This window comes from Cylas formicarius, unplaced genomic scaffold, assembly GCF_029955315.1.
Source record: "Cylas formicarius isolate icCylForm1 unplaced genomic scaffold, icCylForm1.1 PGA_scaffold_10__41_contigs__length_53128322, whole genome shotgun sequence".
NCBI classification, from domain to species: domain Eukaryota; kingdom Metazoa; phylum Arthropoda; class Insecta; order Coleoptera; family Brentidae; genus Cylas; species Cylas formicarius.
In genome coordinates this window covers 49558188-49584534 of record NW_026844214.1, presented here as the reverse complement: position 1 = coordinate 49584534, position 26347 = coordinate 49558188, and the positions used below count along the sequence as shown (strand labels likewise).

At 35.9% G+C, this 26347-nt stretch overlaps 1 protein-coding gene across 1 annotated transcript in view; it reads right to left on the bottom strand.

The window, feature by feature from the left end:
* LOC132708231 (fatty acid 2-hydroxylase) overlaps positions 1-25635 on the bottom strand; it is a 50151-nt gene extending 24516 nt beyond the window's left edge. The window contains exon 1 of the mRNA XM_060680407.1: positions 25422-25635. The gene's annotated coding sequence lies outside the window, so the exon portion shown is untranslated. The remainder of the gene's footprint in view (positions 1-25421) is intronic.
* Positions 25636-26347: the final 712 nt, after the last annotated feature.

The following is a 26347-nucleotide window of genomic DNA, read 5'->3' as shown; positions in this document are numbered from 1 at the left end:
CACTTGTCCTGATTTTTTGGAATTTGACTGAAGGATTTCTAATTTCTTCCACAGTTTTTTTTGACGTGATGTCCTTGTCTTTCTCAGTGCGCCATGATGTTAATAATTCTATGCGGTCCCACAGCAACTGATGGATCTTGTTGCTCAGTTTCAGGTGGAGTCTGAAAAGTTGTAGCTCAGTCTCACTAATTTCGTACCGGGTCCGCCTGATCTGGTCTTGGAGTAGGGCCTTGCTAGCTTTGTCCAGGATAGCTTGTGTCTTTCTGGTGCGTGTATGATAAGACAACCTTGTAAATGTTGGCAGCAAGTTCTGGTTGCGGCAGTTTTTAAGAAAATTCAAGTTGCACAGCGAAATAACCCTCCTTTGTCTTAGTTTTTCATAACACTTGGTGGCTGTAAAGGTCTCCTTCCCCGTAAAGGTGTATGATATTCTCACGTATTGATTCACGGATGGAAAAATGTGATGACACTATACTCCGGGATATCATCCGTTCGCTCGTTGAACTCCGACTGGAATCCTGCATCCGACTGGAATCCTGCAAATCCTGCATCCGACTGGAATCCTGCAGACGTTTCGCCAAAATCTCACTTGGCATCTTCAATGCTCGCGCTCCGAAAACACTTCGAAACACTGGGAGGTTATCGGCGGTGCGTGCGGTATTTATACTCTGCGCCGGAGATGGTAACGGTGCTGCTTGTGCGTGGGGGGAGGTGGCTCCGCCCCCTGAATTGTCGCGTTGTTAATTTCGCCCGATCGTAGTTGCGATGTCCCCGTTGGCTGCTGCGCATCGCTCTGCTGTTTGATTATCGTTCTCCACGTGTTGGATAAATGCAGAGCGTCGTCTCTCGTATTGAGGTGTCCGGACTTTTCTATTTCGATGGCCTCTCGTATAATCCTAGTCCTAAAATCAGGAATATTAGCTATTTGTTTGCAAGTGCCGAAATCAATTTTATGGCCTGTCTGATGTTGGTGCTGAAACAAAGCAGATGTTGTTTGTTTGTTTCTTATGGCTAAACGATGTTCCTCGAGCCTGGCTGAAATCCTTCTGTTGGTCTGTCCCACATACGTCAGGCTGCACGATCCGCATGCTACACTGTATACTCCTTGGTTTTCCAGAGTAATTTTTTGTTTTGGGTTTCTTAGTATTGCTCCGATGGTATGGTCAGGTTTGTATGCCGTTGATATGTCGTGTTTCCGTAATATTCGGCCGATTTTGTCAGTAACCCCCTTGATGTATGGCAGGACAGCGATCGATCTTCGTTGGGTCTCGTCCTGCACTCTCTGCTGCGGCTGTTGTTGTTTACTGATTGCCTTGCTGATGGTACGCCTTTGGTATCCGTTTTGTCGAAGACAGGTACTAATTTTCTTCAGTTCTTTATCTCTGTTCCTCTCGTTTGTGAGCCTGAAGGACCGAGCAATTAATGTATTTGCCACTGCCTGTATCTGTGATGGGTGGTGATGAGATTTAGCGTTCAGATATCTATTAGTGTGTGTTGGTTTTCTATAGACAGTGTGTTCCAAGTGTCCATCTTCGGTCCTTGTGATGTGCACATCTAAAAAGGGCAGACTGTTATCCTCTTCAAGTTCTATTGTAAATTGAATCCTTGGGTGGATGGAATTCAGATGATCTAGGAATTTCAAAAGCTCCTCCTTGCCAAAAGGCCATACAACAAATACGTCATCAACGTATCTTGTCCATAGTTTTGGCTTCAGATTTGCCTTCTCTATTGCTTTCTTTTCGAAGTAAATCATGAAGAGGTTAGCAATCACAGGTGAGAGAGATGATCCCATTGCTGCTCCATCTATTTGTCGGTAAATTTTCCCGTTGTGCATAAAGTAAGCGTTTTTCAGGCAATGTCTTGACAGATCCATTATGTATGGCGGAAGATCTTCGTTTTCTTCTATAAGCAAGAGTGCCTCTTCTACTGGAATACTCGGGTAGAGGGATTTTGACATCGAAACTTGCCATAATGTCGTCCTTGTCCATCCTGAGAGAACCTAAAATCTGAGTGAAATGTTCTGAGTTTTTAACATAGGAATCTGCCTTTTCCACTATAGGCTGAAGTGCACTGGCCAGATGTTTTTCCAGCTTGCATAATGGTGAGTTAAAGGCGCTTACGATTGGACGCAGGGGAACCCCGTCCTTATGGATCTTTGGGAGCCCGTAGAATTTTGGGCAACGACTCGATTTTTCCCTCGGAATAAGTTTCTTCTTTGTATCCTCGTTTATTGATGAATCGAGAATTTTGGACTTAGTTGTTTTTTCCAAATATGTCGTGGGATCTCTGGTGACTAGTTTGTATATTGGGTCGTTCAAAATATCCTCCAATTTTGCATTATAATCCGACGTATTCATGACGACAGTGGCATTTCCTTTGTCTGCTGGCATTATTAGAATGTTTTCGTTTTTGTTTAGATTCCTTAAGGCTTGCATTTCTTCTCTGCTTAAGTTTGGCTGCGGTGGTTTTGACTGTCTTAAGACTCTGGCGACATCTTGCCTAATTAACTCCGCATCTTGTTCGTCTATGGTGGAAAGACTTGCTTCGACGTTGGAAACGATCTCTTCGACGGGTACTCTTTTTGGAGCTATTGCATAGTTAAATCCTTTATTCAGTACGCTGACTTCTGTATCGGAAAGATGGTATGCTGAAATATTATGAACTGTATTGCTTCGGTTTGTATTTGGCACTTGTCCTGATTTTTTGGAATTTGACTGAAGGATTTCTAATTTCTTCCACAGTTTTTTTGACGTGATGTCCTTGTCTTTCTCAGTGCGCCATGATGTTAATAATTCTATGCGGTCCCACAGCAACTGATGGATCTTGTTGCTCAGTTTCAGGTGGAGTCTGAAAAGTTGTAGCTCAGTCTCACTAATTTCGTACCGGGTCCGCCTGATCTGGTCTTGGAGTAGGGCCTTGCTAGCTTTGTCCAGGATAGCTTGTGTCTTTCTGGTGCGTGTATGATAAGACAACCTTGTAAATGTTGGCAGCAAGTTCTGGTTGCGGCAGTTTTTAAGAAAATTCAAGTTGCACAGCGAAATAACCCTCCTTTGTCTTAGTTTTTCATAACACTTGGTGGCTGTAAAGGTCTCCTTCCCGTAAAGGTGTATGATATTCTCACGTATTGATTCACGGATGGAAAAATGTGATGACACTATACTCCGGGATATCATCCGTTCGCTCGTTGAACTCCGACTGGAATCCTGCATCCGACTGGAATCCTGCAAATCCTGCATCCGACTGGAATCCTGCAGACGTTTCGCCAAAATCTCACTTGGCATCTTCAATGCTCGCGCTCCGAAAACACTTCGAACACTGGGAGGTTATCGGCGGTGCGTGCGGTATTTATACTCTGCGCCGGAGATGGTAACGGTGCTGCTTGTGCGTGGGGGGAGGTGGCTCCGCCCCCTGAATTGTCGCGTTGTTAATTTCGCCCGATCGTAGTTGCGATGTCCCCGTTGGCTGCTGCGCATCGCTCTGCTGTTTGATTATCGTTCTCCACGTGTTGGATAAATGCAGAGCGTCGTCTCTCGTATTGAGGTGTCCGGACTTTTCTATTTCGATGGCCTCTCGTATAATCCTAGTCCTAAAATCAGGAATATTAGCTATTTGTTTGCAAGTGCCGAAATCAATTTTATGGCCTGTCTGATGTTGGTGCTGAAACAAAGCAGATGTTGTTTGTTTGTTTCTTATGGCTAAACGATGTTCCTCGAGCCTGGCTGAAATCCTTCTGTTGGTCTGTCCCACATACGTCAGGCTGCACGATCCGCATGCTACACTGTATACTCCTTGGTTTTCCAGAGTAATTTTTTGTTTTGGGTTTCTTAGTATTGCTCCGATGGTATGGTCAGGTTTGTATGCCGTTGATATGTCGTGTTTCCGTAATATTCGGCCGATTTTGTCAGTAACCCCCTTGATGTATGGCAGGACAGCGATCGATCTTCGTTGGGTCTCGTCCTGCACTCTCTGCTGCGGCTGTTGTTGTTTACTGATTGCCTTGCTGATGGTACGCCTTTGGTATCCGTTTTGTCGAAGACAGGTACTAATTTTCTTCAGTTCTTTATCTCTGTTCCTCTCGTTTGTGAGCCTGAAGGACCGAGCAATTAATGTATTTGCCACTGCCTGTATCTGTGATGGGTGGTGATGAGATTTAGCGTTCAGATATCTATTAGTGTGTGTTGGTTTTCTATAGACAGTGTGTTCCAAGTGTCCATCTTCGGTCCTTGTGATGTGCACATCTAAAAAGGGCAGACTGTTATCCTCTTCAAGTTCTATTGTAAATTGAATCCTTGGGTGGATGGAATTCAGATGATCTAGGAATTTCAAAAGCTCCTCCTTGCCAAAAGGCCATACAACAAATACGTCATCAACGTATCTTGTCCATAGTTTTGGCTTCAGATTTGCCTTCTCTATTGCTTTCTTTTCGAAGTAAATCATGAAGAGGTTAGCAATCACAGGTGAGAGAGATGATCCCATTGCTGCTCCATCTATTTGTCGGTAAATTTTCCCGTTGTGCATAAAGTAAGCGTTTTTCAGGCAATGTCTTGACAGATCCATTATGTATGGCGGAAGATCTTCGTTTTCTTCTATAAGCAAGAGTGCCTCTTCTACTGGAATACTCGGGTAGAGGGATTTGACATCGAAACTTGCCATAATGTCGTCCTTGTCCATCCTGAGAGAACCTAAAATCTGAGTGAAATGTTCTGAGTTTTTAACATAGGAATCTGCCTTTTCCACTATAGGCTGAAGTGCACTGGCCAGATGTTTTTCCAGCTTGCATAATGGTGAGTTAAAGGCGCTTACGATTGGACGCAGGGGAACCCCGTCCTTATGGATCTTTGGGAGCCCGTAGAATTTTGGGCAACGACTCGATTTTTCCCTCGGAATAAGTTTCTTCTTTGTATCCTCGTTTATTGATGAATCGAGAATTTTGGACTTAGTTGTTTTTTCCAAATATGTCGTGGGATCTCTGGTGACTAGTTTGTATATTGGGTCGTTCAAAATATCCTCCAATTTTGCATTATAATCCGACGTATTCATGACGACAGTGGCATTTCCTTTGTCTGCTGGCATTATTAGAATGTTTTCGTTTTTGTTTAGATTCCTTAAGGCTTGCATTTCTTCTCTGCTTAAGTTTGGCTGCGGTGGTTTTGACTGTCTTAAGACTCTGGCGACATCTTGCCTAATTAACTCCGCATCTTGTTCGTCTATGGTGGAAAGACTTGCTTCGACGTTGGAAACGATCTCTTCGACGGGTACTCTTTTTGGAGCTATTGCATAGTTAAATCCTTTATTCAGTACGCTGACTTCTGTATCGGAAAGATGGTATGCTGAAATATTATGAACTGTATTGCTTCGGTTTGTATTTGGCACTTGTCCTGATTTTTTGGAATTTGACTGAAGGATTTCTAATTTCTTCCACAGTTTTTTTGACGTGATGTCCTTGTCTTTCTCAGTGCGCCATGATGTTAATAATTCTATGCGGTCCCACAGCAACTGATGGATCTTGTTGCTCAGTTTCAGGTGGAGTCTGAAAAGTTGTAGCTCAGTCTCACTAATTTCGTACCGGGTCCGCCTGATCTGGTCTTGGAGTAGGGCCTTGCTAGCTTTGTCCAGGATAGCTTGTGTCTTTCTGGTGCGTGTATGATAAGACAACCTTGTAAATGTTGGCAGCAAGTTCTGGTTGCGGCAGTTTTTAAGAAAATTCAAGTTGCACAGCGAAATAACCCTCCTTTGTCTTAGTTTTTCATAACACTTGGTGGCTGTAAAGGTCTCCTTCCCGTAAAGGTGTATGATATTCTCACGTATTGATTCACGGATGGAAAAATGTGATGACACTATACTCCGGGATATCATCCGTTCGCTCGTTGAACTCCGACTGGAATCCTGCATCCGACTGGAATCCTGCAAATCCTGCATCCGACTGGAATCCTGCAGACGTTTCGCCAAAATCTCACTTGGCATCTTCAATGCTCGCGCTCCGAAAACACTTCGAACACTGGGAGGTTATCGGCGGTGCGTGCGGTATTTATACTCTGCGCCGGAGATGGTAACGGTGCTGCTTGTGCGTGGGGGGAGGTGGCTCCGCCCCCTGAATTGTCGCGTTGTTAATTTCGCCCGATCGTAGTTGCGATGTCCCCGTTGGCTGCTGCGCATCGCTCTGCTGTTTGATTATCGTTCTCCACGTGTTGGATAAATGCAGAGCGTCGTCTCTCGTATTGAGGTGTCCGGACTTTTCTATTTCGATGGCCTCTCGTATAATCCTAGTCCTAAAATCAGGAATATTAGCTATTTGTTTGCAAGTGCCGAAATCAATTTTATGGCCTGTCTGATGTTGGTGCTGAAACAAAGCAGATGTTGTTTGTTTGTTTCTTATGGCTAAACGATGTTCCTCGAGCCTGGCTGAAATCCTTCTGTTGGTCTGTCCCACATACGTCAGGCTGCACGATCCGCATGCTACACTGTATACTCCTTGGTTTTCCAGAGTAATTTTTTGTTTTGGGTTTCTTAGTATTGCTCCGATGGTATGGTCAGGTTTGTATGCCGTTGATATGTCGTGTTTCCGTAATATTCGGCCGATTTTGTCAGTAACCCCCTTGATGTATGGCAGGACAGCGATCGATCTTCGTTGGGTCTCGTCCTGCACTCTCTGCTGCGGCTGTTGTTGTTTACTGATTGCCTTGCTGATGGTACGCCTTTGGTATCCGTTTTGTCGAAGACAGGTACTAATTTTCTTCAGTTCTTTATCTCTGTTCCTCTCGTTTGTGAGCCTGAAGGACCGAGCAATTAATGTATTTGCCACTGCCTGTATCTGTGATGGGTGGTGATGAGATTTAGCGTTCAGATATCTATTAGTGTGTGTTGGTTTTCTATAGACAGTGTGTTCCAAGTGTCCATCTTCGGTCCTTGTGATGTGCACATCTAAAAAGGGCAGACTGTTATCCTCTTCAAGTTCTATTGTAAATTGAATCCTTGGGTGGATGGAATTCAGATGATCTAGGAATTTCAAAAGCTCCTCCTTGCCAAAAGGCCATACAACAAATACGTCATCAACGTATCTTGTCCATAGTTTTGGCTTCAGATTTGCCTTCTCTATTGCTTTCTTTTCGAAGTAAATCATGAAGAGGTTAGCAATCACAGGTGAGAGAGATGATCCCATTGCTGCTCCATCTATTTGTCGGTAAATTTTCCCGTTGTGCATAAAGTAAGCGTTTTTCAGGCAATGTCTTGACAGATCCATTATGTATGGCGGAAGATCTTCGTTTTCTTCTATAAGCAAGAGTGCCTCTTCTACTGGAATACTCGGGTAGAGGGATTTGACATCGAAACTTGCCATAATGTCGTCCTTGTCCATCCTGAGAGAACCTAAAATCTGAGTGAAATGTTCTGAGTTTTTAACATAGGAATCTGCCTTTTCCACTATAGGCTGAAGTGCACTGGCCAGATGTTTTTCCAGCTTGCATAATGGTGAGTTAAAGGCGCTTACGATTGGACGCAGGGGAACCCCGTCCTTATGGATCTTTGGGAGCCCGTAGAATTTTGGGCAACGACTCGATTTTTCCCTCGGAATAAGTTTCTTCTTTGTATCCTCGTTTATTGATGAATCGAGAATTTTGGACTTAGTTGTTTTTTCCAAATATGTCGTGGGATCTCTGGTGACTAGTTTGTATATTGGGTCGTTCAAAATATCCTCCAATTTTGCATTATAATCCGACGTATTCATGACGACAGTGGCATTTCCTTTGTCTGCTGGCATTATTAGAATGTTTTCGTTTTTGTTTAGATTCCTTAAGGCTTGCATTTCTTCTCTGCTTAAGTTTGGCTGCGGTGGTTTTGACTGTCTTAAGACTCTGGCGACATCTTGCCTAATTAACTCCGCATCTTGTTCGTCTATGGTGGAAAGACTTGCTTCGACGTTGGAAACGATCTCTTCGACGGGTACTCTTTTTGGAGCTATTGCATAGTTAAATCCTTTATTCAGTACGCTGACTTCTGTATCGGAAAGATGGTATGCTGAAATATTATGAACTGTATTGCTTCGGTTTGTATTTGGCACTTGTCCTGATTTTTTGGAATTTGACTGAAGGATTTCTAATTTCTTCCACAGTTTTTTTGACGTGATGTCCTTGTCTTTCTCAGTGCGCCATGATGTTAATAATTCTATGCGGTCCCACAGCAACTGATGGATCTTGTTGCTCAGTTTCAGGTGGAGTCTGAAAAGTTGTAGCTCAGTCTCACTAATTTCGTACCGGGTCCGCCTGATCTGGTCTTGGAGTAGGGCCTTGCTAGCTTTGTCCAGGATAGCTTGTGTCTTTCTGGTGCGTGTATGATAAGACAACCTTGTAAATGTTGGCAGCAAGTTCTGGTTGCGGCAGTTTTTAAGAAAATTCAAGTTGCACAGCGAAATAACCCTCCTTTGTCTTAGTTTTTCATAACACTTGGTGGCTGTAAAGGTCTCCTTCCCGTAAAGGTGTATGATATTCTCACGTATTGATTCACGGATGGAAAAATGTGATGACACTATACTCCGGGATATCATCCGTTCGCTCGTTGAACTCCGACTGGAATCCTGCATCCGACTGGAATCCTGCAAATCCTGCATCCGACTGGAATCCTGCAGACGTTTCGCCAAAATCTCACTTGGCATCTTCAATGCTCGCGCTCCGAAAACACTTCGAACACTGGGAGGTTATCGGCGGTGCGTGCGGTATTTATACTCTGCGCCGGAGATGGTAACGGTGCTGCTTGTGCGTGGGGGGAGGTGGCTCCGCCCCCTGAATTGTCGCGTTGTTAATTTCGCCCGATCGTAGTTGCGATGTCCCCGTTGGCTGCTGCGCATCGCTCTGCTGTTTGATTATCGTTCTCCACGTGTTGGATAAATGCAGAGCGTCGTCTCTCGTATTGAGGTGTCCGGACTTTTCTATTTCGATGGCCTCTCGTATAATCCTAGTCCTAAAATCAGGAATATTAGCTATTTGTTTGCAAGTGCCGAAATCAATTTTATGGCCTGTCTGATGTTGGTGCTGAAACAAAGCAGATGTTGTTTGTTTGTTTCTTATGGCTAAACGATGTTCCTCGAGCCTGGCTGAAATCCTCGAGAGGCCATCGAAATAGAAAAGTCCGGACACCTCAATACGAGAGACGACGCTCTGCATTTATCCAACACGTGGAGAACGATAATCAAACAGCAGAGCGATGCGCAGCAGCCAACGGGGACATCGCAACTACGATCGGGCGAAATTAACAACGCGACAATTCAGGGGGCGGAGCCACCTCCCCCCACGCACAAGCAGCACCGTTACCATCTCCGGCGCAGAGTATAAATACCGCACGCACCGCCGATAACCTCCCAGTGTTCGAAGTGTTTTCGGAGCGCGAGCATTGAAGATGCCAAGTGAGATTTTGGCGAAACGTCTGCAGGATTCCAGTCGGATGCAGGATTTGCAGGATTCCAGTCGGATGCAGGATTCCAGTCGGAGTTCAACGAGCGAACGGATGATATCCCGGAGTATAGTGTCATCATATATATATATATATATATATATATATATATATATATATATATATATATATATATATATATATATATATATATATATATATATATATATAAATTTACCCAAATTTTGGCGAAACTTCTGGCGGTCGTGCCCCACTGTCCTGTATTTATAATGTTATATATAATAATTATACTCATGTATTAAAAATATTTAATAAAAAGAAACGTTTCTGATAAGTAACTATTCTTCCATCAACGAAAATTTTGTTATTGGTATTTATAAGATTTTCGAAAGCTTTGGCTTTAGGCTAAATCTATAGAATTATCCCAAAAAGAACACTTTCGATAAATTAACTACGGATATAATAATAATAATAATAATAATAATAATAATAATAATAATGATAATAATAATAATAATATAGAATATTTTTTTAAATAACTTTTAAGCGGTTCATTTTAACCCCTGGTATTACACAAAGGGTAAAAAATGTACAAAAATTTATAATTATTAGAAAAAAAACGAAAAAAAAATTGATCAATTTTTTAGGTGGGCCTCTTTGCCCTACCCTCCCCTAGGTTGTGTGTGATATTAACAAATCACGGATGATATTTGCCTAGTTCTTAGACAAATGAGAAAACGAATTCCTTATTTAAGTTGGCAAGCCTGCACGTGGCGGACCAAAGAATATCGCCGAAATTAACGATACAGGTAATTATTTTGATCGGCCCGCTTATAAAATCGACTCCCCCAAACTAAATCATTCAGCGTATAAAAAAAAATGTTCGGTGGTAAATATTTGATTGCGTAATTGAGGTCGAGCGAAAATAAACAAGTTAAAAAGCTAAACTGCAAATATTTTTTGAAGGGCAATTAAGTCACGGTCCGGCGCTTAAACAAGCTCACCGTCGGAAGGAAAAACACATTATCGATTTTGTAATTTTTCGAATTACGAAACACAATACGAATGACTTAATTACGATGATATTAATCGGGAAGAGCGCTACTGTCATTAATTACCGATTCCCAAGGTCGTACGAAATAAAACCCGAGTTCGAAATGTGTAATAATTTGTACGTAATTTTTAGATACAAAATAAAGCAACACGTAAGTACGGGGTGCTCCGTTTATTATGCCACCACACCTTATCTTAGATCTTATAAAAAGTATTAGAAGACTTATAGACGCAAGTTGGTTGGATTAACTATTTATTATACTAAAGAAATAGATGCTAAGCTAAAATTAGGTATAGCTAGTTTCATAAAAAACTGATACGATTTGAAAATTCCACTTATATTTTGAGTTCTAGAAAACTTATAGATGAAAGTTGTTTGAATTCATTTAAACCTCTAAAATATTATTTATTATACAGTAGAGATCGACGCTAAGCTTAAATTATGTATAGCTAATTTCATAAAAAAATTGATAGGGTTTAAAAAATTCCACTTAATATTTTGACTATCAGAAACCTTAGGATTCACTTAAATTATTTATTATTAAATATATAATATAAAATATTAATCGATAATCCGGATATTTTGCTTGTACGGATTGATGACAACCTTAAATTATATATAGTTAGTTTTACACAAAAATGATACGAATTAAAAATTTCACTCTATATTTTGAGTTTCATAAAATTTATAGACGAAAGTTGTTTGTATTCACTTAAACCTGTGAAATATTATTTAAATACAGTAGAGATTCAATAATCCGGATTGATGGCAAGCTTAAATTATGTATAGCTAGTTTTATAAAAAACTGATAAGAATTGAAAATTGCACTTTATATTTTGAGTTTCAGAAAACTTATAGACGGAAGTTGTTTGAATTCACATAAACCTGTGAAATATTAATTATTATACTAAAGAGATTCGATAATCCATATTGATACCAAAGTTAAATTATGTACAGCTAGTTTGATAAAAAAACTAATACGGTTTGAAAATTCCACTCTATATTTTGAGTATCAGAAAACTTATAAACGAAACATGTTTGGATTCACTTAAACCTCTAAAGTATTATTTAATATACAGTAGAGATTCGATAATCCGGATATTTTGCTCGTCCGGATTAATGCCAAGCTTAAATTACATATAGCAAATTTCATAAAAAACTGATACAGTTTAAAAAATTCCACTTAATATTTTGAGTATCAGAAAACTTATAGACGACACTTGTTTGGATTCACGTAAACCTCTGAAATATTATTTATTATACAAAAGAGATTCGATATTCCGGATATTTTGATACTCCGGATAGACTTCAAGCTTTAATTATATGCAGCTAGTTCCATGACATCATCAGGCTGACATATCACATTTTAAAAAAATATAGTTTGTTATGACGTCGAATATTCGATGTAAAAGCAGGTTTCTGCAAGTATTTTGAGTAATAAAAATTATGACGCATTTCTAAAACAGTTGAGTGTTTTTTCCTTGCGGATATCGAATGGTTCAGTTCATAACTACAAGAAAAGTGCAATAAAATGTATTATTAAATCTATTTTTAAGCAAGCAGCCTAAGTAAGCAATAAGAGACGTCCTCTTTTTTAAATGTGTGAAGATATCTTGCAAAAAATGTATATAATACCAATACAGGGTGTTCAGTATAACATGATGTACCGGGTACCCATTTTGGGCACTTTTATGGGGTATCTCGGTTATTTTTTTGTGAAATTAAATTAAACCTCGGGTTTTTGAGATAAAGGGTGAAACCCACCCTCGCATCTCCGTTGTCTTTTAAGTCATTGAAAAGTTTGTATTTTATTTGCTCTAAGGGTTTATTGGTTATGAAGCAAATATATATATATTTTAAATGTAAACACGCCGTATATTATTTTTTACATTAATTTTAAATAATTTAAGCTTTTCAGAAATATATATTAATATAAACCTATTTTGAAAATTAAGCTCAAAATTCAATTTTTTTCATATTTTATATTATTTGTAGCAGTAGGCTATTTATAATCTATTAAAAACAATTAAACAATTATTAACATACAAGAAACTATTTAAAAGAAATTATTTAAATGTTTTATACGATATGAACTACTATTTTTAATAATTTTCAACTTATTTTAGTCCATTATTACATTAATTAATCCGAAATAACATTACATCTAAATAATATTAACATAACATTATACGTAAAACTCTTGTTCAAATTGGAGACCATTCATTTTTTTTAATGGCATTTAAAAGATTTATTGGTCCCTTTCGTAGAGTTTCCAAAGTTCTGCTACAGACTACAGGTTTTATATACTTTATTTTGCATACATCCTCATCAAAAGAAATCTAAAATTGAAAAATGCGGAGATCGTGGAGGCCATCTTACAGGTCCGTTGCTATCCATTTTTGAGGGAAGTTGTCATCTAAAAATGGTCTAAAAAGTCCAAAGCTATGATTTGTGGCACCATATTGCTCAAGGTATATACCATTATAATATACTAAGGGAATATCTTCGCGTAATTCGGGAATGACTTCTCCAAGAAAGTCTAGGTAATGTCTGTTCATAGATATAAGAAAGTGAACAATAGCTTTTGAATGGTATTATCCAAAAGTGGTCATTAACATACCATGCAACAAGATTATTACCTAAAATTTAGGAATTTAAATTCAGGTAAAATTGTGGTCCGTAATAGAAAATGCAAGTTATCACAGTAGACAGTTGAATAAAACCCCTTCCCCATGCGACACAAAAGCAACAATCCAAAACTACATGTATAATAACGACATTTATTTTCACGGAGATTATACCAAAAAGCAATTAATTGAGGTTCTACAAAGCTTGAACCTGCAAAAGGAATACGTCTGTGATAATTATGTAAAAAATCTAGGGCATACAGTTTTAAGGCTTCCACATATTTAATTCCATAGAACATGTTTGGCACCAACTGAAATCTGCCATTCGTCGTAACAATGTTTTTCCCCGTAGTAACTCCAATGTACTCAAACTTATAGAAACCGAAAGTTTTAATATCCCTCCACAAAGTTGGGCAAATTCTGTTAAACATATAAAAAAAAGCAGAACAATCGTATATCTATATTGCAAATAATATAGAACAAATAAATATTAGAACAGGAGATGATAGCGATAATGATACTGATATATTATGTGAAAAATTTTGGGTAATGAAAATAATTTGTACTTTCATTTTAGATTTAAATTCTACGCAAAATACGGAACTGTTCGGCCATATTTCATTCTTACAGCTTGCCCGGGCCTTTCCTTAATTCGTATCAGTTAGTCACTTTCTTATATCTATGAACAGACTTTACCTACGTGCTGTCAGACCTCCTTCATCAATTCTGTACGCTGTTCGTTGTCCCAAAATAAAACACAATACCCCAATTCCATAGAGTCCTGGTTGGACTCTTTCAAAAATTAAATGGTGGTTTTTTGTAGACCAGTTCCTCGTGTTATGGCGATTAAAAATAAAAGTAATATTCGTGGCACCATATTACAAGACTCCCAAAAGAAACGTTGATTTGTATTTGCTGTCAATACCAGTGTATCGCCAGGATACAAGCGTTGAACACTCTTGTATTTTTTAAAAAATCTTTGGGCAGTCGATTTTAGTATGGTCTGTTCACAGATATAAGAAAGTGACCAATTGCTTTTGAATGAGATTATCCAAGGGTGGTCATTAACATACAATGCAACAAGAATATTACCTAAAGTTTCGGAATTTAAATTCAGGTAAAATTGTGGACCGTAATAGAAAATAATTTTATACCTACATGTGTTTAATATTCTTTGGTTTGGCATACTACTTAGTTTAAGTTTATTGGTAATCATTCTTATTTCGTGTGTAATACACCGTGTGTTGAATCGTGTACGAATTATGCAAAATATGTGCGATTCTAGTGATCTCAGGAGATGCTCTCGCCCTAATGTAGAAAACACTATTCTATTGAGACTAACGAAGTTATAAACAATGTTTATTGGACTCTCATTGAACGTGGTGCCAGCAAGCAAGCATCTTTAGAAGAAACGGCCACATTGACGAAAATTCAAACATCAACTGTATGGAAAATTGTGAATAATCCCATTTCGGCGAGGAAAAAAAGAAGCGATGCTGACATTTTCTCGAGTGTAGATGAAAGAGATCAAGATATAATACGGCTTAAAGTTTACCAGTTATACGAGGAACGAAGCGTGTCTACATTAAATATCTTAATTAAGAGGCTTGTAAAAGATGAAACCGGTGTTAAATGTGGCAGAACTACCTTATGGAAGTGTATTCAACACATGGGTTTTAGATTTAAAAAATTGCCAAAAGGCAAGTTTTAATGGAATCTTTTAGAATTCGGAAATGGCGACTGGAATATCTAGAGAAAATTAGGATTTACAGAGAACAACAAAAGCCAATTATTTACTTGGATGAAACCTGGTGCGACACTTATGATACCCCGGAAATGGGTTGGGTTGACTCAACTGATAAGTGAGAAACAAACGCGCCATCAAACTTATAGAAACCGAAGTTTTTAACATCCCTCCACAAAGTTGGGCAAATTCTGTTAAACATATAGAAAAAGTAGAACAATCATATATCCATATTGCAAATAATATAGAACAAATAATAATTTAAGTAGATAATAAAAATAATTTCAAATTTACCAGTTATACGAGGAACAAAGCGTGCCTACATTAGATATATTAATTAAATAATTAGATTAATTAATTAAAATTCTGTTAAACATATAGATAAGGCATATATACATATTGCAAATAATATAGAACAAATAATAATTAAAACAGGCGATGATAACGATAGTGATACTGATATATTACGCGAATAATTTTAAGTAATTTAAGTACGTAATAAAAATAATTTGTAATTTTATTTTAGATTTAAACATAATTACATACATAAATAAATAAATATTGTTTAGTATCTTTCCTAACAAAACCCCAAGTAATTAAATTGTAAGCAAAGTACGGACCTGTTCGGCCATATTTCATTCTTACAGCTTGCCCGGGTCTTTCCTTAATTCGTATCAGTTAGTCACTTTCTTATATCTATGAACAGACTTTACCCCTACTGCTTGTTCTATGTCTTTGCAAGATGATGACAGCGTTGCTTCTTTGCTCCCTATTCTCCGTCAAATAATTTTTATTACGTGGTTGAATAAAGGATTCGTGCCTAACTAGATTTATTTTCTTTTTGTCCATTTAATTTTTTTTCATTGATTTTTACCTGTGCTAACATAATTCCGAAGCTCCTTGGGCATTTTCATTGCATTGTATGCCAACATATCATATTTTCCAGGATTTTCATACACTGCCATTATTACAGAAAATTTATTAATATGAAATAAACACAGAAGGAACAAATGCAAATACAAATTTGCTTTTTGTTTTTCAGAGATGAGCCCGACTATCTACTTAACATTATAATAAAATAATATTAATCATATTAATAAGACATTATTATTATTTTAAAAAATATAAGAAATGAATAATAAATAACAAATAAAAAATAACTGCTTAAATCCATCTTATTTTTCAATAATTTAGTTAAATTACTTTGGCCTAGAAATACAGTAAAAAATGAAAAAAAAAATGAATTTTAGCTTAATTTTCAAAACAACTTTATCCTAATATGTATTTTTGACAATCTTAAATGATTTTCAATTAATGTAAAAAATAATGATAATTTTGTTGACGGCATCTTTAATTTCACAAAAAAAGTAGCGCAGTTTCGTGTAAACCGCGTAAAATAACTAAAAATATCCAAAATCGGATATCGGAAACTGTGCGTATGCCTATGCCAAAAAATAATCTAGCTTTGTTTTATTTTAAATCGATACCCCGTAGATACAGGCTGAAAAGGAAAATTGGTAAACGGACACGGTGATGCTAAAAATGTATTTAAAAAAATTTAGGCCTACTATGTTGCGTGCGGCCGAAATCAACTTTTGTTTTCGTTATCGGCGCCATATCGAATTTCGGCATTTTCAGAACCCCCTTAAGGAATGCTTTTCAACTAGGTGTAATACAATTATGTTTGGTCAAGATAAATCCGTAAAAATAACAAAAATAAAATTTCATACTTTGATATCGCTGCGTTTATTTTCTATCGAGTTGGCCATGTCAGTGTATCCCAGTAACCATTGTGAGCAGTCAGTGTTAGTTGTGTTGTGTTGTCCTCCGACCGAAGGACTTTCAAGAAAAAATTTGGTATCTCGTTTTTATGAATAAACCACTTTCACAATGCCAATCCTCTAACAGTATCGCCATTCTGAAGTCCCTGGCAATGCCGATAAAGATTATTTTCACCTTAGCAAAACTCCCGTAGGTGGCAAGTGACAAGTGACCCGGTTAATACGGTTAAATACATTTCTTCTATTTTTGCCTCGTTTCTACGGCAGAGAATAAAACACTTTAACATCATACTTATCACTATTTGTAAAGTAATTCATTTTAAACTTGACATACGCTTGCATGGCCAACTTGGTGGAAAATAAACGCAGCGATACTAAAGTCCACTAAGCTGAAATCATATTTTTGCTATTTTCGCAGGTTAAAATAAATAAATAAATAAATATTAACAAATAAATAAATAAAATAAAGCTAGGTTATTTTTGCGTTTTATATTTACGTTACTTTGGTTCCATTTAAGCGACGGACTGGACTGAATACCCCGTATGACAATATAATATTTCAAAAGCATAAGTGAATACAAGCAATCTTTGGTCTCTAAGTGTTTCTGATATTTCTTACCCCCCGAGTTAAGGTACCATTGATAATAAACGGATACATATTTCAACTGAAATCCAATCAAATGCGATACTCTATTTGAGAAGGAATAATTTCAAGTTATAAAATCCACAGAAAACTTAATTTATTTATGTATTTATGAGAGAAAGAAAAGCAAACCGCCATCTCAGTGACATCATAAGACAGTAAACAAGTATAGTAGAAACTTCGCGAAGACTTGAAATAGCATTTTAGCTTTTTATCTTATTCCTTATCGCGGTTTGCTTAAAAAAATTATCTGTAATAACGGAATGATGGTAATGACACTGGTACCAATATTTGTATCTGTTTAAAAAAAAATTGCCGAAAATGTTTGCGATCCACCTCACAGATTTTGTGATTAGCTCGGAAATTAAACACTATTTCATTGCCCATTGTTTTTATTATTGCTTCAAGAACTTTTAAGCCAGTTATTTGTTTAAAATGCCTCCATAGTATTTTTAGTAAAATGAAAATCAAACTTATTAAGCAACATTAATCATTTTAATGAAGCAAGAAATTTGGGGGTCACTTCCGGTTAGTTAGAAAATTAAAGTGGTGGAACGCACCAACTGTTTTGCCTAATAAACATATAACGGAGCTTAATGAAGCGTGCACGTGACGTTTAATCATTTAATTTGATATTTTAAACACTTTAACATAATTGCTTTTACCTAATCCAAATCGTAAAACGCTAAATAATTGTCTACAATTTTTGTAATATAAATATTTGGGTAATGTTCTCTATTTGCTAATATCGAAGCATCTTTTGATACGTCGTTTAGTTAATATATATAAATATACATACATATATAAATATATATAAATATACATACATATATAAATATATATATATATATATATATATATATATATATATATATATATATATATATATATATATATATATATATATATATATATATATATATATATATATATATATATATATATATATATATATATATATATATATATATATATATATATATATATATATATATATATATATATATATATATATATATATATATATTGTAATAATAATAATAAAAATTATTTTCAACAGGTTTACATCAAATCACAGAAAATATATAAATAAGAGAAAAATAATGAAAATATAGTATTACAAGGAAGATACACACGCGTACTATAAGCAGTCCTAGGGTAAGGCGTGGCCCACCTCAAAAATTGCCCAAAATTTTTTTTCTTTATTATAATTATAAATTCTAGTTGTACAAATAACTAGCCCTTTGCCTGATACCAGGAGTAAAATGGATCGCTTAAAAATGCTAAAAAAAAGCTATGCCATATTACTATAACCGACTCATAATTAATTCATCGAAAGTGTTATTTTTTTGATAATTCAATGGATCTAGTCTAAAGCCAGAGCTTTAGAAAAACAGTTACTAATCAGTAACGGTTTTTTATATTAAATTCTTTGAAATAAATAATTGTAATTATAAATAAGGTAGAGTGGACCACAACGGCCAGAAGCCTCGCCAAAATTCGGTTAAACTTAGGCCTAGGAACGTGCTACGACTTTATCAGCACTTGATATGAAATATAATGTTAGAAAGACAATTAGTTACGAATGATGCATTTCAACGTTGAATTTTTCTAGCTTAAAATGTTGAACTATCATCCAGCATGATTAATATGATTTTAAATCGAATTTCACACCTGTAACCTTCTTTAGTTTTTGTTTTTATAAGAAGCAAGTTTTTTTTATTCCAGATCAACTTCTTCATCCTCTTGGTGCTCTTCCTCATCCTTTCTTGCTTGTTGTAATATGGCTTCCACGGTCAAGTCTGCTGTTGTAGGCATATCCTGATCTATCACCATAAAATCTTGCAACTTCTCACTTGTAAATGTAGTTGTTGTTTGAAACTGTAATAATTCCTGCATGACGAGTGTAAAATGTTTTTCCTGTATAGACTCTTAAGACTTTTTATTACGCTCTGGTCCATCGGCTATTGCTGTTTCGGCTGGAAGAAATGCCAATTCATTATTCCGTAGATTTGGAATGTGAGGATGTGTAAGGCAGTTATCTAAGAGAAGTAACATTTTCCTCCCCTTTAATTCTGCCTTTTTGCTTGTAAGTGACCGGCAAATGATTGATGTTCTTAAAACATCGTAGATTTTCTTAAAACATCTGCTAGTTTTGGCCACGTTCAATAAACTTTGTAACTCACGCGTTATATACATAGTACATCTCTCTCTGTCTGACGTACACAGATAAAAAGAGACAACAATAGCAGACCCGATCAAAGAAACTCGCGAGTCAAATACCGCACTTGTTGCATAATATACTATTGTTTGAATGGCACGAAATTTAGTAATCCAATAACAAGTGCGGTAAACGGCATTTGAATTTACTGAACGTATTATTCGTGAGTCAAATGCCGTTTACCGCACTTGTTGCATAATATACTATTAAAATATCTAGATCTAATTGCATGCACTATTTACCATCTTGACCAGGAATCATAGTGTTTAAACCACATAGGGAACACCTTAATCACAAAAATAATATCATTTATGAGGAATAAAAAGGGAGTACTGGCGGCACCCTTTTTTTTACATCCCGAGGTTATCTGTCTGCTCAAGTCAAGGCCAACTAGATAAGATGAGGATATTATAATTTATCAGAGTATGAAAATTGTAATGTTAAAAATTGAAGGTAAATTTTGCTCATAACTCGTCAAATAAGATCAACAAAATAAGAAAGTACTCGATTTTCTCTATTTGAAAATATTGAACTCAGAAGCGTCAGAAATGCACCTGTAGCACCTTGAGCCATAGCTTCATTCCTTTTTTAAAGAATGTATATTTTGAGTTTTATATTATATTAACATTGAATTTTGAAAAATTTACTTTTTCTTTTAAGCTTAAGTTACTTTATAGAATTCTAGGGTGCTAACCTACAACGATATCATCAACATAACTATTATTATTATTCCATAACGTTCAACAAATCACGAATTATCTTATCAACCGAATGCAATATGTAATGCAAAGCATTATGTATCCTAGTGGTCTATCCGCATGTTTTTGCTATTATTTGGCCACTTTGTTGGTCAAAAATAAACAAATTCATCGAAACATCCTGTTAATAATAATAATAATACTTGCTTCAATTCTAACAGCATTTTAACATTTTGAAAAACGCATTCAATAAAACAAAATATAAATAAATAAAAAGTAATAAAACCAAAATTAAAGGGATTTGTAGCTCCGTTAGAATAGCATTTCGTGTAACAGAAACACAATCCCAAACTATGGTTGTCATGTGGTGTATAAGAAGATAATACTCGTATACTATTTGAATTTGAAAATAATTTTGTTTATAATGTGAACTTGTCTGCGCGACAGAATTCCAAGATATCTTCTCAAATTATAGCGAAAATGTTGGCTCCGCCCGAGATAGGTATAGGGAGGTGTTATGCCAAAATAACCAGAAATTTATGGCCGAACGGAAAATACAATTCAGCTGATAACTGTTTTCAGCTCAATTTTTGCACTTTAAGTGTAGTTAAGTGCAAAAAAGAACTAACCAAAACATGCATTTTTTCCGATAGTAGAGAATTTAGTGCATCTTATTGTGATTTACTGCTTCCTTATAAACGAATAGAGTCATAGAATTAAAAGAGATAATGGTTCAAAGGGGCGGTAATTTTTAGTATCTTTGATATTGTGTGAATTGTGTTTCTCTCTGTCCAGTGTGTCTGACGGTCATGTAGGTGCACCTTGAAACACACTCACCTGCACAAAAACCAACCGCTGAAAGCTGGTATTAATTTTAAAGTTATGGGTTTCCTGCGAATCGCTCATTATTAAGCTACGAAAGCTACTTGTGAGCTGCCGTTTCTACTCTATAGACGATCTGTTTTGTAACAGAAAATTAAAAAATTAGAGCCATATTTCTTCTGTTCTCTATGGTCAATCTAACTTCAGCTACTGAAACGTTCTTAACATTTCAGGAACAATTTGACACAGTTATTTAAAATTTTAATAAATTATTTTTCCACTCCTTTCTGTAAAATACATAATTATACACCGATCTAGCGTGCGGAAAATGCCAGTTTACCACGTGAGTTTCTTGTCCCACGGATCCGAACCACTTCGGACATTTCCAAAAACTATGGTAAAAAGACAAAGATATATAATAGGAAATTTCGGCTTCTATAAATTACGTATTCAAGGAAATTATTGATAGCTAATGTCAACAATTGTAATGTAGATTTAAAGCCTGTAAACAAAAATTAATTATTGCTTTTGCGGATTGTATTCATTCATTCATTCATTGAAACCAATATACCACTTAAAAAATGAGGCGACCGCCATTTTTGATAAAATTTTGTAAATTTAACATACCGTACGAGTCAACTGTACGTAAAGGTAGTGTTGTAGTCATTTACAAGCAAACCGTAAATGATATTTATTTATTTATAAACAAGTCTTTTTTACAGAGAGACGCAGCTGCCCAATAAAAGAAAACCACAAAAGGTCACAAAAAGAGACACTTTGTCAGTGAATTAGTTTAAGTTATTTTTTACAAGCTAAATCTAATTATGAACTAATTACAGTTTTTTTTTACAGTATGTTAATTGGTGTACCGTCTTAAGTGTCGTTTAAAAGCTTCAAAGGTCAGAGCAAATAGGTCAAGATCCGGAAACGCGTTCTCTACCCTGCTATAAGTACGGGTACATCTGATAATTGGAGAGTTAGAAGTATGTTTTTTCAAAAACAAAAGGAGATTCAATCAAAATGTGACCAACTTTATAAAGAAATAGCAAATCAAAATTTGTTCTACGATTTTCCAAATACTGCATACAATAGAAATGAAGGTTTTCAGTATGACTAAAAAAAATGTCACTGTCTATTAAATATATAATTTATAGCATTTACAAATTTTCGTTGTACACTCTCCAACCATTTCAGACTGATGTAGCATATTCCAACAAGACTGTGAAAAAGTATTATTAAAGATTTTTTATTATTAAACCACTTCGTCACCCGTAGAATAAATCCAAGGCTCTTAAGAGCCTTTTGACCAATGTTTTCTGGGTGCATCTCAAAAAGAAGACCCGAATTCAATGGAATATCCTTTACAGAGTCCGAGAAGTTCAGTTTGTAGTTACCTCGGTAATTTGCAAATGTGGTAATTTTTTTGAAAACAATATTCTTCAACATTTGATAAATCTCTCTTCAACAATGCATGGTCTGCCGCCGAGTGAACCGATTTTGAAATTTTTAGATCATCTGCGTACAAGGAGTAAGTACTATATAAAAAGCACTGGCCAACATCATACAGGAAAATGGAAAACAATAAGGGACCCAAATGCGACCCCTCAGGTACCCCGGAAGTTATATTTGTTCTCTTTAATTTTATCCCATTTACAACAACATACTGAGATCGCTCGCACAACTCTTAAGGAGGGCGAGTAAAACACCGTGCACACCGAAATTCTTCAGTTTCAGGGCAAGAGTTGGGTGGTGTATTTTATCAAAAACTTTGGAGAAGTCGGTGTAAACGGCACAAGTCTCGAGCCCCTGCTCCATATTGTCACTCACTTGCTCAACAACCGGTACCAAATTAGTTAAGATTGATCTTTTACGAAAAAATTCGTGCCGATTCGGGTCAATACGCCCCTTAACAATAAAGAATAATTGCTCCAAAACAAGTGACTCAAACAATTTTCCGAAGTGGATTTCAAAATGGGCAATTTTCCAGTACCAGTTAAGGTGGATTGTTTTATAGCAAAAAGGGTGGCTTACAAAGATCGGGGCATGATTTTAAAAATATCAAAGGAAAACATAAACATAAACAACGCCGTGTCGAGTGTGCGCGGTCTTTTTTGGAACTCTGTGGGTCGGAACCGAAGCCAGTGATAGAAAGAAACTATTGTGACGGGAGATGAAACTATGGTTGTGTATTATGACCCTCTATCGAAAAAAGAATCAATGGAGTGGCGTCGTAAGGATGAAGCACCTCCAAGAAAATTCAGAGTCTGCCAGTCAACAAAAAAGGTGATGGCCACGATCTTTTGGGATTGTGAAGGAATTCTTTTGACAGATTTTAAAGAAACTAATTACATAAATTGCGAGACTGCATACGTATAAAACGTCGAGGAAAACTGACCAGAAGCGTGCGTCTTTTGCACGATAATGCACCTGTCGATACTGCTGGTATTGTACAAGCTGCCATTTTAGAGTGTGGGTTCCAACAGATAGATCATCCTCCCTATAGTCCAAATATGACCCCGAGCGACTATTATTTGTTTGAATATTTGAAAAAGGACTTACGTGGACGGCGGTTTAAAGACGCAGTTGAGTTAAAAGAGGCTGTTTTAGCTCATTTTGTAGACAAACCAAAATAATTTTTTTACAGGGATTGAGTTGTTAATAAATAGATGTAATAAGTGTATTGAAGTTAAGGGGGATTTTAGTGAAAAATAATAAAAAATTGTGACTCTATTTTGTTTCTTTCATATTCAGGCCGGGAAATTTTGGCGCTGCTCTCATATGTAACACGTTAGGTAAACTTTTTAAGTCACTCATTTATTAAACACTCGCCCCGCTCGTGTCAAATAAATTCGCGAGTCAGTCAGTCACTTGTTGCATAATATACTATTATATATTATTTAAGAACAGAATAAGACTACTAGACTAGTTTAGATAGTGACTAGTTTATTAAACACTCGCTCCGCTCGTGCCAAATAAACTCTTATCTCAAATGCTGTTTACCGCACTTGTCCCATAATATACTATTGTGGTTGATGAAACAACTGGGAGATATATTGCACACACAATAATAGGAGTCTTAGGGGAAACCAATTATTTCCACCAGTTATGGTAGATCCTATTTAATTGCATTCAAACAATTGGAAAAACCCAACAATTTAAGCGTAACCAGATTTGTTCAAGAAATATTAACCAACTTTCTTTGATCAACAGTGTTCCCACAGAAAAATTCACACTCCTTTTACCGGATGCTGCAACATATATGGTTAAGGCAGCACAAAATTTAAAAAACATTTTATTCTAACTTATTTCGTGCTACTTGTTTGACTCATGGTATCAATAGGGTGGCAGAAAAAAATATTTCCAAAAACACTTTTACGTGTTCAATTTTATAAAGAACACACTACACCCAACCGCTGCTACATTTCATGCTGAAAACTTAGAATTACATGTTTCAACGATTAAATTATTTTACAAATTTACCTTAAATATTAATATATATATATATATATATATATATATATATATATATATATATATATATATATATATATATATATATATATATATATATATATATATATATATATATAAATTTATGGAAACTTCGACTAGGATATAATGACAAATGATGGACAGAATAAAAACTGAATGGTACAAAATTAATTAACATTAAAAAGTTAAAAGAGAGAAAATTTACTAATTCTCTAAACAAATTATTTTTTGTGCAAATTGGAGGCTGCCTCTGTTTCTTTTAAAAATTCAGTGGCTTTAAAAAGTTAGTAAAAAAGTTTCAGGCGCTGTTGGGGCTGCGGCCATAAAAAAAATTGAGAGTATTTGAAATCAAAGTCCTAAAATATATTTTAGAAGTTTTTATGGGCAATTTCACTAATTTCGCATTTGTATACATTGGAAACACATTTCGAAATTCGGATGTTGAGCAAAGTTTTTTTTTTTATTTTTGAAGCTACGTTTACAGATAAAATATATAATCTTTTTTTGGGAAAGTTTGAGAAATATTTAGCCATCAACTGTTCTTATAATTGCAAAGAATGGCTTGTTAATTTACGAATTATTTACGAATATTTAATTATTAATTGTATTTTACATTTTTTTTTAATCGCAAATAATATTTTTATATTTTGCAATTTGCTGTCTAAGTATGAAGTGTAACTATGAACAAAAAAAATTATTATTATTTTTTTTTGTTTCATAGATATCTATTAAAATAGGTTTGTGATAAAAAATTATAGGATTCCTGAAGAACTGGTTTAATTAAAAGAAAATAGTTCTGGCCTCATTTAAAATAACATTAACGTTCAAAATTGCATAATTGTATTTTGGCTTGCATCTTTCCGCCAGTGATCACCAAGCGAATCGCATATGAAAAAAATTGAAAAAATTTAAATGTTCCATTACACACTCCACTCACCTTTTTCGGACGTTTTGTACAGACTGTTTTCACATATCGAATTTTCCACCGTATCGACAATCTCCCTTAACGGATAAAAAAAAAATCGAAAAAATAATTACATTTTCGAAAAAAAAAAGTGGTCTATCGATCGCAATAATAATGATCCGTACGGGAAAAAAATGCAACCGACTCGATGGACTATCGGTCGCGGACTGTAATAAAATTGTAGTGCGCGACATTCCGTTCGCAACAACAAAGTTTCCTTGAAAATTAAACTGATCGAAACGGAATGAAAAAGTGATTTTTCGATGCGGGATTTTCACGGACTGACGGTCGCGCGATCAATTATCAACATCAACCGAAATTAGTACAAAGCGAAATTGAAGGAACTGCTTCTTATATGTTATATGCACTTGAAAAATTAACAATACGCATATGTGTTCTGTAATATTTAATTATTTTTTATACATATTTTAACATCTACTTAGGAACATTTTATATAAGTAATTAAGAACTACATTTAATGTTTCAAATAATCCATCTTTTTCTTTTGAATTTTTAGTATGCCAATGCGGATCTCGTACTAGCAGGTTAACTGAATATAGGGCTTGTTGAATGGTTGGTGGTGGTCCCAGATCAACTTGTTCATCTTCTTCTTCCTCTTGGTGCTCTTCCTCACCCTTTCTTGCTTGTTGTAATATGGCTTAATCTGTCAAGTCTGCTGTTGTAGGCAAATCTTGATCTATCATCATAAAATCTTGCAACTCCCCATTTGTAAACCTAATTGTTGTTTGAAACTGCTTTATCAACTGGCTTAGTGACTGGTCATCTTCCAAGTCCTGTTCGCATTCTGTCTCAGTAATAAGTCCTGCATGACGATAAGAGTGTTGAATTGTTTCTGCTGTCACCTCTTTTCAAGCTTATCTAATAAAGTTGACTGCATC